This window comes from Choloepus didactylus, chromosome 27 (genome assembly GCF_015220235.1).
Source record: "Choloepus didactylus isolate mChoDid1 chromosome 27, mChoDid1.pri, whole genome shotgun sequence".
Lineage (NCBI taxonomy): Eukaryota > Metazoa > Chordata > Mammalia > Pilosa > Megalonychidae > Choloepus > Choloepus didactylus.
This window is the reverse complement of record NC_051333.1, coordinates 326006-339227: the sequence shown is the minus strand read 5'-3', so window position 1 is coordinate 339227 and position 13222 is coordinate 326006. Positions and strand designations below refer to the sequence as shown.

Below are 13222 nucleotides of genomic sequence, written 5' to 3'. Positions count from 1 at the left end.
GACCTAATTTTTTTCCTTATCAAATTTGATCAGCTTCCAAGAGTATGTGACTTGAAGCAAAGACTCAACTGTTTCTTGATCCTTCCTCCCTCTCCCCAGCCTCTCCATCATCCCCATGTCGGCACTCTTCCTTCTGTCCCAGTTCAGCTGAGCTGGCAGTTCTTTATTCTTCTTTCTGTAATTGTTTCCTCTTCAGGAAATTAGGCTGAATGTACTTTCTAGAGAATAATGGAGGCAAGCTTAAGACCATTATCAACAGATCAGAGTAGTCAATGCAGGTTTCCGTTAAACACAAAATATAGATGGAGAATTAATCTCAGTTTCATGAATGGCAATTTTAATGACTCTTACGTTATATATCTTTAATCATAATGAAATCTAGCATTTAAAAAGGTTTTTACTCTAAATATTATACCTTAGAACTCTACTCATAATTTCATTACATATTTTACAAATTGAACTGTTTCTCATGTGGACTACCCACTTTTCTACTTCTGTCCCTCTGCTCGCACTGTTCTTTTGTCTGGAATATCTTTGCCTTTGATCTCTAAATGCCCAAATTCTACACTATCCTTCAAGACCAAAGTCATATGCTACTTTCCTTGTTTTGTCTTGCCCATTCCAAGTTAAAAGTATTCTCTACTTTTTGAGAACTTCCAAAAGAGTGTTTATTTTTCTTTTAGGTTTTTACACCTGCTCGTTTTAAATTCCCTCTGTATCTGGCTCATTTCCTCTTTCAAATCCTAGTGTATTATATGCTTCCTAAAGACAGGATCAAAATCTTGATCATCTTTGCCTCACCCAAAGAATGTAGCACAGTGCTTTGCTCTTAGTAGACTCTCAGTTGCATATTTTGAATCATTTTTAATACCTTTAAAAGTTTAGTAACTTTTTTCTTTAAAAAAGGGGGTGGGGGAGGCGGGGCAAGATGGCAGACTGGTGAGCTGTATGTTTTAGTTACTCCTCCAGGAAAGTAGGTAAAAAGCCAGGAACTGCGTGGACTGGACACCACAGAGCAATCTGTCTTTGGGCATACTTCATACAACACTCATGAAAACGTGGAACTGCTGAGATCAGCGAAATCTGTAAGTTTTTGCGGCCAGGGGACCCGCGCCCCTCCCTGCCAGGCTCAGTCCCGGGGGAGGAGGGGCTGTCAGCTCCAGGAAGGAGAAGGGAGAATTGCAGTGGCTGCTCTTACTGGAAACTCATTCTACTGATTCAAACTCCAACCATAGATAGACTGAGGCCAGACACCAGAGACTCTGAGAGCAGCCAGCCCAGCAGAGAGGAGACAGGCATAGAAAAAAAAACAACACGAAAAACTCCAAAATAAAAGCAGAGGATTTTTGGAGTTCTGGTGAACACAGAAAGGGGAAGGGCGGAGATCAGGCCTTGAGGCGCATATGCAAATCCCGAAGCAAGGCTGATCTCTCTGCCCTGGGCACTTTCCTTAATGGCCCTGGTTGCTTTGTCTATTAGCATTTCAATAACCCATTAGATCTCTGAGGAGGGCCGTTTTTTTTTTTTTTTTTTTTGTTTTTTTTTTTTAAATCCTTTTTGCTTTTTCTAAAACAATTACTCTAAGAAGCTCAATACAGAAAGCTTCAAAGAATTGAAATTTGGGCACGTCAAGTCAAGAGCAGAACTAAGAGAGCTCTGAGACAAAAGGCAATAATCCAGTGGCTGAGAAAATTCACTAAACAACACAACTTCCCAAGAAAAGGGGGGTGTCCGCTCACAGCCACCATCCTGGTGGACAGGAAACACTCCTGCCCATCGCCAGCCCCATAGCCCAGAGCTGCCCCAGACAACCCAGTGTGACGGAAGTGCTTCAAATAACAGGCACACACCACAAAACTGGGCGTGGACATTAGCCTTCCCTGCAACCTCAGCTGAATGTCCCAGAGCTGGGAAGGGGGAGCAGTGTGAATTAACAGAGCCCCATTCAGCCATCATTTGAGCAGACTGGGAGCCTCCCAACACAGCCCAGCAGCCCAGAACTGCCCTGGGGGGACGGCACTCACCTGCGACATAGCACAGTCATCCCTCAACAGAGGACCCGGGGTGCACAGCCTGGAAGAGGGGCCCACTTGCAAGTCTCAGGAGCCATACGCCAATACCAAAGACTTGTGGGTCAGTGGCAGAGACAAACTGTGGCAGGACTGAACTGAAGGATTAGACTATTGCAGTAGCTTTAAAACTCTAGGATCATCAGGGAGATTTGATTGTTAGGGCCACCCCCCCTCCCCGACTGCCCAGAAACACGCCCCACATACAGGGCAGGCAACACCAACTACACACGCAAGCTTGGGACACCAATTGGGCCCCACAAGACTCACTCCCCCACTCACCAAAAAGGCTAAGCAGGGGAGATCTGGCTTGTGGAGAACAGGTGGCTCGTGGACGCCACCTGCTGGTTAGTTAGAGAAAGTGTACTCCACGAAGCTGTAGATCTGATAAATTAGAGATAAGGACTTCAACTGGTCTACAAACCCTAAAAGAACCCTATCAAGGTCAGCAAATGCCACGAGGCCAAAAACAACAGAAAATTATAAAGCATATGAAAAAACCAGACGATATGGATAACCCAAGCCCAAGCACCCAAATCAAAAGACCAGAAGAGACACACCTAGAGCAGCTACTCAAAGAACTAAAGATGAACAATGAGACCCTAGTACGGGATATGAAGGAAATCAAGAAGACCCTAGAAGAGCATAAAGAAGACATTGCAAGACTAAATAAAAAAATGGATGATCTTATGGAAATTAAAGAAACTGTTGACCAAATTAAAAAGATTCTGGACACTCATAGTACAAGACTAGAGGAAGTTGAACAACGAATCAGTGACCTGGAAGATGACAGAATGGAAAATGAAAACATAAAAGAAAGAATGGGGAAAAAAATTGAAAAACTCGAAATGGACCTCAGGGATATGATAGATAATATGAAACGTCCGAATATAAGACTCATTGGTGTCCCAGAAGGGGAAGAAAAGGGTAAAGGTCTAGGAAGAGTATTCAAAGAAATTGTTGGGGAAAACTTCCCAAATCTTCTAAACAACATAAATACACAAATCATAAATGCTCAGCGAACTCCAAATAGAATAAATCCAAAAAAACCCACTCCGAGACATATACTGATCACACTGTCAAACATAGAAGAGAAGGAGCAAGTTCTGAAAGCAGCAAGAGAAAAGCAATTCACCACATACAAAGGAAACAGCATAAGACTAAGTAGTGACTACTCAGCAGCCACCATGGAGGCGAGAAGGCAGTGGCACGATATATTTAAAATTCTGAGTGAGAGGAATTTCCAGCCAAGAATACTTTATCCAGCAAAGCTCTCCTTCAAATTTGAGGGAGAGCTTAAATTTTTCACAGACAAAGAAATGCTGAGAGAATTTGCTAACAAGAGACCTGCCCTACTGGAGATACTAAAGGGAGCCCTACAGACAGAGAAACAAAGACAGGACAGAGAGACTTGGAGAAAGGTTCAGTACTAAAGAGATTCGGTATGGGTACAATAAAGGATATTAATAGAGAGAGGGAAAAATATGGCAAACATAATCCAAAGGATAAGATGGCCGATTCAAGAAATGCCTTCACGGTTTTAACGTTGAATGTAAATGGATTAAACTCCCCAATTAAAAGATATAGATTCGCAGAATGGATCAAAAAAAATGAACCATCAATATGTTGCATACAAGAGACTCATCTTAGACACAGGGACACAAAGAAACTGAAAGTGAAAGGATGGAAAAAAATATTTCATGCAAGCTACAGCCAAAAGAAAGCAGGTGTAGCAATATTAATCTCAGATAAAATAGACTTCAAATGCAGGGATGTTTTGAGAGACAAAGAAGGCCACTACATACTAATAAAAGGGGCAATTCAGCAAGAAGAAATAACAATCGTAAATGTCTATGCACCCAATCAAGGTGCCACAAAATACATGAGAGAAACATTGGCAAAACTAAAGGAAGCAATTGATGTTTCCACAATAATTGTGGGAGACTTCAACACATCACTCTCTCCTATAGATAGATCAACCAGACAGAAGACCAATAAGGAAATTGAAAACCTAAACAATCTGATAAATGAATTAGATTTAACAGACATCTACAGGACATTACATCCCAAATCAACAGGATACACATACTTTTCTAGTGCTCACGGAACTTTCTCCAGAATAGATCATATGCTGGGACATAAAACAAGCCTCAATAAATTTAAAAAGATTGAAATTATTCAAAGCACATTCTCTGACCACAATGGAATACAATTAGAAGTCAATAACCATCAGAGACTTAGAAAATTCACAAATACCTGGAGGTTAAACAACACACTCCTAAACAATCAGTGGGTTAAAGAAGAAATAGCAAGAGAAATTGCTAAATATATAGAGACGAATGAAAATGAGAACACAACATACCAAAACCTATGGGATGCAGCAAAAGCAGTGCTAAGGGGAAAATTTATAGCACTAAACGCATATATTAAAAAGGAAGAAAGAGCCAAAATCAAAGAACTAATGGATCAACTGAAGAAGCTAGAAAATGAACAGCAAACCAATCCTAAACCAAGTACAAGAAAAGAAATAACAAGGATTAAAGCAGAAATAAATGACATAGAGAACAAAAAAACAATAGAAAGGATAAATATCACCAAAAGTTGGTTCTTTGAGAAGATCAACAAGATTGACAAGCCCCTAGCTAGACTGACAAAATCAAAAAGAGAGAAGACCCATATAACAAAATAATGAATGAAAAAGGTGACATAACTGCAGATCCTGAAGAAATTAAAAAAATTATAAGAGGATATTATGAACAACTGTATGGCAACAAACTGGATAATGTAGAAGAAATGGACAATTTCCTGGAAACATATGAACAACCTAGACTGACCAGAGAAGAAATAGAAGACCTCAACCAACCCATCACAAGCAAAGAGATCCAATCAGTCATCAAAAATCTTCCCACAAATAAATGCCCAGGGCCAGATGGCTTCACAGGGGAATTCTACCAAACTTTCCAGAAAGAACTGACACCAATCTTACTCAAACTCTTTCAAAACATTGAAAAAAATGGAACACTACCTAATTCATTTTATGAAGCTAACATCAATCTAATACCAAAACCAGGCAAAGATGCTACAAAAAAGGAAAACTACCGGCCAATCTCCCTAATGAATATAGATGCAAAAATCCTCAACAAAATACTTGCAAATCGAATCCAAAGACACATTAAAAAAATCATACACCATGACCAAGTGGGGTTCATTCCAGGCATGCAAGGATGGTTCAACATAAGAAAAACAATCAATGTATTACAACACATTAAAAACTCGAAAGGGAAAAATCAATTGATCATCTCAATAGATGCTGAAAAAGCATTTGACAAAATCCAACATCCGTTTTTGATAAAAACACTTCAAAAGGTAGGAATTGAAGGAAACTTCCTCAACATGATAAAGAGCATATATGAAAAACCCACAGCCAGCATAGTACTCAATGGTGAGAGACTGAAAGCCTTCCCTCTAAGATCAGGAACAAGACAAGGATGCCCGCTGTCACCACTGTTATTCAACATTGTGCTGGAAGTGCTAGCCAGGGCAATCCGGCAAGACAAAGAAATAAAAGGCATCCAAATTGGAAAAGAAGAAGTAAAACTGTCATTGTTTGCAGATGATATGATCTTATATCTAGAAAACCCTGAGAAATCAACGATACACCTACTAGAGCTAATAAACAAATTTAGCAAAGTAGCGGGATACAAGATTAATGCACATAAGTCAGTAATGTTTCTATATGCTAGAAATGAACAAACTGAAGAGACACTCAAGAAAAAGATACCATTTTCAATAGCAACTAAAAAAATCAAGTACCTAGGAATAAACTTAACCAAAGATGTAAAAGACCTATACAAAGAAAACTACATAACTCTACTAAAAGAAATAGAAGGGGACCTTAAAAGATGGAAAAATATTCCATGTTCATGGATAGGAAGGCTAAATGTCATTAAGATGTCAATTCTACCCAAACTCATCTACAGATTCAATGCAATCCCAATCAAAATTCCAACAACCTACTTTGCAGACTTGGAAAAGCTAGTTATCAAATTTATTTGGAAAGGGAAGATGCCTCGAATTGCTAAAGACACTTTAAAAAAGAAAAACGAAGTGGGAGGACTTACACTCCCTGACTTTGAAGCTTATTATAAAGCCACAGTTGCCAAAACAGCATGGTACTGGCACAAAGATAGACATATAGATCAATGGAATCGAATTGAGAATTCAGAGATAGACCCTCAGATCTATGGCCGACTGATCTTTGATAAGGCCCCCAAAGTCACCGAACTGAGCCATAATGGTCTTTTCAACAAATGGGGCTGGGAGAGTTGGATATCCATATCCAAAAGAATGAAAGAGGACCCCTACCTCACCCCCTACACAAAAATTAACTCAAAATGGACCAAAGATCTCAATATAAAAGAAAGTACCATTAAACTCCTAGAAGATAATGTAGGAAAACATCTTCAAGACCTTGTATTAGGAGGCCACTTCCTAGACTTTACACCCAAAGCACAAGCAACAAAAGAGAAAATAGATAAATGGGAACTCCTCAAGCTTAGAAGTTTCTGCACCTCAAAGGAATTTCTCAAAAAGGTAAAGAGGCAGCCAACTCAATGGGAAAAAATTTTTGGAAACCATGTATCTGACAAAAGACTGATATCTTGCATATATAAAGAAATCCTACAACTCAATGACAATAGTACAGACAGCCCAATTATAAAATGGGCAAAAGATATGAAAAGACAGTTCTCTGAAGAGGAAATACAAATGGCCAAGAAACACATGAAAAAATGTTCAGCTTCACTAGCTATTAGAGAGATGCAAATTAAGACCACAATGAGATACCATCTAACACCGGTTAGAATGGCTGCCATTAAACAAACAGGAAACTACAAATGCTGGAGGGGATGTGGAGAAATTGGAACTCTTATTCATTGTTGGTGGGACTGTATAATGGTTCAGCCACTCTGGAAGTCAGTCTGGCAGTTCCTTAGAAAACTAGAGATAGAGCTACCATTCGATCCAGCGATTGCACTTCTCGGTATATACCCGGAAGATCGGAAAGCAGTGACACGAACAGATATCTGCACGCCAATGTTCATAGCAGCATTATTCACAATTGCCAAGAGATGGAAACACCCCAAATGTCCATCAACAGATGAGTGGATAAATAAAATGTGGTATATACACACGATGGAATACTACGCGGCAGTAAGAAGGAACGATCTGGTGAAACATATGACAACATGGATGAACCTTGAAGACATAATGCTGAGCGAAATAAGCCAGGCACAAAAAGAGAAATATTATATGCTACCACTAATGTGAACTTTGAAAAATGTAAAACAAATGGTTTATAATGTAGAATGTAGGGGAACTAGCAGTAGAGAGCAATTAAGGAAGGGGGAACAATAATCCAAGAAGAACAGATAAGCTATTTAACGTTCTGGGGATGCCCAGAAATGACTATGGTCTGTTAATTTCTGATGGATGTAGTAGGAACAAGTTCACTGAAATGTTGCTATAGTATGTAACTTTCTTGGGGTAAAGTAGGAACATGTTGGAAGTTAAGCAGTTATCTTAGGTTAGTTGTCTTTTTCTTACTCCCTTGCTATGGTCTCTTTGAAATGTTCTTTTATTGTATGTTTGTTTTCTTTTTAACTTTTTTTTTCATACAGTTGATTTGAAAAAAGAAGGGAAAGTTAAAAAAAAAAAAAAAAAGAAAAAAGACAAACAAGGAAAAAAAAAAAAAAAAAAAACAAAACGATGTAGTGCCCCCTTGAGGAGCCTGTGGAGAATGCAGGGGTATTCGCCTACCCCACCTCCATGGTTGCTAACATGACCACAGACATAGGGGACTGGTGGTTTGATGGGTTGAGCCCTCTACCATAAGTTTACCCTTGGGAAGACGGTTGCGGCAAAGGAGAGGCTAGGCCTCCCTGTATTTGTGCCTAAGAGTCTCCTCCTGAATGCCTCTTTGTTGCTCAGATGTGGCCCTCTCTCTCTGGCTAAGCCAACTTGAAAGGTGAAATCACTGCCCTCCCCCCTACGTGGGATCAGACACCCAGGGAAGTGAATCTCCCTGGCAACGTGGAATATGACTCCCGGGGAGGAATGTAGACCCGGCATCGTGGGATGGAGAACATCTTCTTGACCAAAAGGGGGATGTGAAAGGAAATGAAATAAGCTTCAGTGGCAGAGAGATTCCAAAACGAGCCGAGAGATCACTCTGGTGGGCACTCTTACGCACACTTTAGACAACCTTTTTTAGGTTCTAAAGAATTGGGGTAGCTGGTGGTGGATACCTGAAACTATTAAACTACAACCCAGAACCCATGAATCTCGAAGACAGTTGTATAAAAATGTAGCTTATGAGGGGTGACAGTGGGATTGGGAATGCCATAAGGACCAAACTCCACTTTGTCTAGTTTATGGATCGATGTGTAGAAAAGTAGGGGAAGCAAACAAACAGACAAAGGTACCTAGTGTTCTTTTTTACTTCAATTGCTCTTTTTCACTCTAATTATTATTCTTGTTATTTTGTGTGTGTGCTAATGAAGGTGTCAGGGATTGATTTAGGTGATGAATGTACAACTATGTAATGGTACTGTAAACAATCGAAAGTACAATTTGTTTTGTATGACTGCGTGGTATGTGAATATATCTCAATAAAATGATGATTTAAAAAAAATAAAAAATAAAAAATAAAAAATAAAAAATAAAAAAGGGGGTGGGGAGCAGGAGATATAATAAATCTTTAATTAGAAGTTGCAAATAAAATGAAAATACTCCATCCTAGTAGATAAATATGAAAAATGATTTATAAGTTAGTTCAGATGTGGCCTAAATGGTTTATAACACTCTACCATTAAACTCATGGTTCTAAGTTAAATTTCAAATAAAACTTTTTCAACACACTTAAAAAAAAAAAGTACATGACAGTGCATTTAGGGTCCACTCTAATTCAGGAATAGCCCCACATTCAAGGATCCTTAACTAATCACAGCTGCCAAATCCTTGTTTCCACTTAGGTAACATTTACTGGTTCCGGGGTTAAGGACCTGATGTCTCCAGGGCCATTTTTCGGCCGACAGCCCTCTCTCTCTCTTTCTTCGAAGCCCTGGGATTTGCTCCAGTCACCATGAACAGGGCGACGCCTGCACTGACTGGACTGGACGGGGCTGCTTCCCTGTCCTGGACCAATCACTCGGCAACGGGAATGGAATGAGGCCGTGTGGCTAGAGCCCCCCGCGGGCCACCCCCTGGTGCTGGGACAGGGGGCGACTTCACCCAAAGCTGCACGAAGCGGGCTATGGAGCACCCTGGGGAAGGGGAGAGGGAGAGGGTCCCATTCTTGAACCCAGAAGACCTTCTCTCTCTCCTCCCCTGTGGGAATCATGTGAAACCCTGGCTTCCCCCTCAGACCCAAGGCAGAGCTCAGGGGCTTCCTTAACACTCCACGTAAGGCCACCTTTCCCTCCCAGCACTTCCATCCAGCCCTCTCCCGTGGTCCCCAACTCCTTGCTGCTCCCTGAATACTGAGACGTCACATGGTTCTGGATCTCTGCAGCAGCAAGTCCAGAAACTTCCAGCAGAAGCAGCTCCCAGGGTCAGCTCGTGTCTTTATAACCCAACCTGTGTAGAGGCCTTCAGGGTAGATGAGCCTCAGCCAGTGCTGTGCCAGGTACTGCAGCTGCCCAAACTCAATGCTCTGAGGTGGAGTCCTGCTGCCTCCACAGATGCTGAAATGCTAGTCACTCGTTTCGTAGCTTTTTCACAGCCAGGCCACGGGCTTGCAGCTCAATCCTGGAAAGCCACAAAGGAGGAAGGACTTCCGGAAAGTCTTCCCCTCTCTGTGGCAGGTGTAATGACCCCCAAGGATTTCTGAACCTGTGACACGTGACCTCACATGGCAAAAGGGACTCTTCAGATCTGACTAAGCTAAGGGTCTTGAGATAAGGGAATCATCTGGATATAAAGTGGGCCTGATGCAATCACGAGGGGCTTATAAGTAAAGGTGGTGGGGTCAGAGCCAGAGAAGGGAATATGATGACAGAAAGAGGGAGAGCTGAAGATGCTATGCTGCTGGCTTTGAAGACGGAGGAAAGGGCCACGAGCCAAGGAAAGCCGGCAGCCTCTAAAAGCTGGAAAAGGTGAGGGAATGGATTCTCCCTTGTGCCTCCAGAAGGAATGCAGCCCTACTACACTTTGGTTTTATCCCAGTAAGATGCACTTCAGATTTCTGACCTCCAGAATTGTGAGATAATAAATTTGTGTTGCTTTAAGCCACAAGTTTGTGGTAATTTTTTACAACCAGAAACTAATACTTTCCCAATGCCAACATTTTTAGCCAAATGTTCCATGGTTACATGTGATGCTTGGAAATGTGGCAACCACATCACATCCATGGAGACTCAAGCCTCAGGACCAACCAAGACAACACACTGAGAACCAAGGCGAGAGACGGACAGGGCTTGGTTCAGATGATGAGAGAGCCAAGGAATCGGCCCTGGAGGTGCCTTCCTCTGGACATTTCTGTTACGTGTGGCCAAAACCACATGAAGTGATAACATTTCCTTGCTCCCTCCAGCTTCTGCTTAGCCACACGGAGCCGGGATTTGAGGATTCTTAGAAGCAGGCGCCCCCACTAACCAGGCTCCGCAGGCTCACCTGACTCGGCCTCAGGAGGCAGGGCCACCGTGACGAGCAGGGACCCACCGCGGCCTCGGTCGGCCTTGGAGGTGGTGAAGAAATGCTCCAGAGGTCCAAGGGCATGTTGTGAAAAGCAGCCACGGGACACGGTGGCACCGTCCGGTTACACGTGCACACGGGGGACAGCGTCTCCCTCGGGCCCTCATTCTTCAAGCAGGTGCTGTAGAGCCCTCTCTGGGTGAAAAAGCATCTAAAAACAAACCACAGACCTCAATTCAAAATAAATTGTGCCAACTTGCTGAACCTCAAAATTAGTCACCACTACCTACCCCCACCAAAAAAAAAATCTCTGTGATTTTAACTGTATGCTACTGATGGCTTTAATGTCTAAATTTATTGACAAAAAACAAATAATATTTTTGAAGTAGTCATTTCTGGAGACATTTCCTTTTAATATGATGTGCTGGAATCCAACTTGACTGATTTGCTGAAGAAAGGCAGTCAGTTTCTTTTCTCACATTTTGAGGAAAACGGAGGTGCAGGGTAAAAAAACAAAAACCAGGCCCCACAAGAGACTGTGCTGCAATCCATCTGCTCTAAATTGAGCCTATTGGTGATTTTTAGAAATGATACTTTACACACTAGCCTTCTCTACCAGTTTGTATATATTATGTCCCGCAGAAAAAGCCATGCTCTTTGATGCAATCTTGTGGGGGCAGACATATTAGTGGGGATTAAGTTGGAACATTTGGATTAGGCTGTTTCCATGGAGATGCGCCCACCCAGCTGTGGGTGATAACTGTGATGAGATATTCCCATGGAGGTGTGGCCCCGCCCATTCAGCATGGGCCTTGATTAGGTCTCTTCCAATAGTTCTAGTGTTTAGGTCTGTTTCATATCTTATTTGCCGTAACAAAAACAACCCAAATTTTCTAAATTAAAATTGCTGAGAGCAGATTTCCTTCTTTTGCTTCCGACACAGTGACCAGCATACAACACCTGACCGTGGTTGCTGATTGGAGGAGGAAACAAGAGAAAGACTCAAGAAGAAAAACAGGGTGAAATTTTTTATCAGGAGAGAAGAAAAGACTTTCTGAAGCAGAGAAACATTGAGCTGGATTGTGTCAGGAACAGGTCAAGGCGTGGTGCTTGTCCCCTGCCCGTGTCCCAGGAGCTGAAGGACGAGTGGCTCCCACACAGAGGAGCAAGATGGGAGGAGGGAGCTCAGTTCCATGTGGCATCATCAGTGGGCAGCGTGGCCAGCAGGAGGCACATCAACCTAGACTTCCAGTTCCATAAGAAGACAGTGTTCACTATTTGGGGTTAGTTAGTTTTCAGTTATTTGTGATCGAAACATACCCCAAATGACACAAGGTACAAAGATGTGAAACAGGATTATTCCAAACCTGGCTTGCTGGTTGCTCCTGTGGTCTGTGTGACTTCCTGCTTTCCTCTCTGAGACAGACCATTTTCTAGAGGCCTTTTGTGGTCAGCCGCCCGAAAGCTCAAATTTTTCACTTTTCCCCTTTGAGTTATGTCATGTCTGGATTATCTTGATGTTAACCTCATCTTTGATGTTGGGGAGAACAGGGAAAGGATAAAAAGAGTAGCAGAAATAAATAGATGCAAGCGCCTATTTTCTGGGAAATAGCTGTAATACTAATAATTTACAGGTAAAACACTGATTTTAATCTGAAGTTCTCAAGTTTTTAGTTCAGAGAAATTTTGTGCATGCTCACATTTTAAAGAAAGTCTTTCTTCTTTTTTAAGTGATTTGAAAAGTTCTGTAAGATGAAGTTAGGTGAGTGGTGAGTGGAGATCAAATCACGGGCCCATGATGCAATCACACAGCTGGTTTATGACTCAGTTGAACACCACAGGCTGCCATTAGTGGCTTTGGCTAATATATAATTTGGTATCTTTTATTTGTAGTCAAAAGTCGTTTAATTATACTGATAATGGACCATCAATTAAAGAAAGCATAAGGAAGAAAGTCAGTATGTTTCGATAATTCAGTATCTCCATAAATATTTATGATTGATTGTGTGGCATAAATTGAGAGGAAAAGTATGAATTGAACTTTGCAATTGAATGAAACAACTGCAGTGATTTTCATTTATGGATTTATAATACCTTCTCTGCAATTCTAAATTCCAGAACCATTTCTAATGAAAAGATTCATTTTTTATGCATCTGCAAAATTTGACTATTTCTACTTGGTCTTTCACCAGTCTAGTGGGCATCCTCAGGTCCTCTGCTGCAGACATACTCAGATGTGTGACGGCCACACGCTGCCACAGACCAGGTGGGAAGGCCAGTACTGGACGGGGTATGCACCTTACTATCCCGCTAAAGTACAGACACTCTGAAATTCTAGAACACTTCTGGCCCTAAAGGGTATGAACAAGGGACTGGGGCCCTAAACCAAACAGGAGGCACATCATTTTTTGACTTTTTACATGTATAAAGTTGACACATATCCAGAAATCATGCTTTTTCTT

At 41.6% G+C, this 13222-nt stretch overlaps 1 protein-coding gene across 3 annotated transcripts in view; it reads right to left on the bottom strand.

The window, feature by feature from the left end:
* The window catches only part of ZNF329 (zinc finger protein 329), a 67039-nt gene that overhangs the window by 51082 nt on the left and 2735 nt on the right, over positions 1–13222 (bottom strand). For 2 of the 3 annotated variants that reach the window (XM_037818948.1, XM_037818950.1), the window contains exon 2: positions 10740–10971. The exons of the other annotated variant lie outside the window; for it this stretch is intronic. The gene's annotated coding sequence lies outside the window, so the exon portion shown is untranslated. The remainder of the gene's footprint in view (positions 1–10739; positions 10972–13222) is intronic. 3 annotated transcript variants of the gene reach the window in all.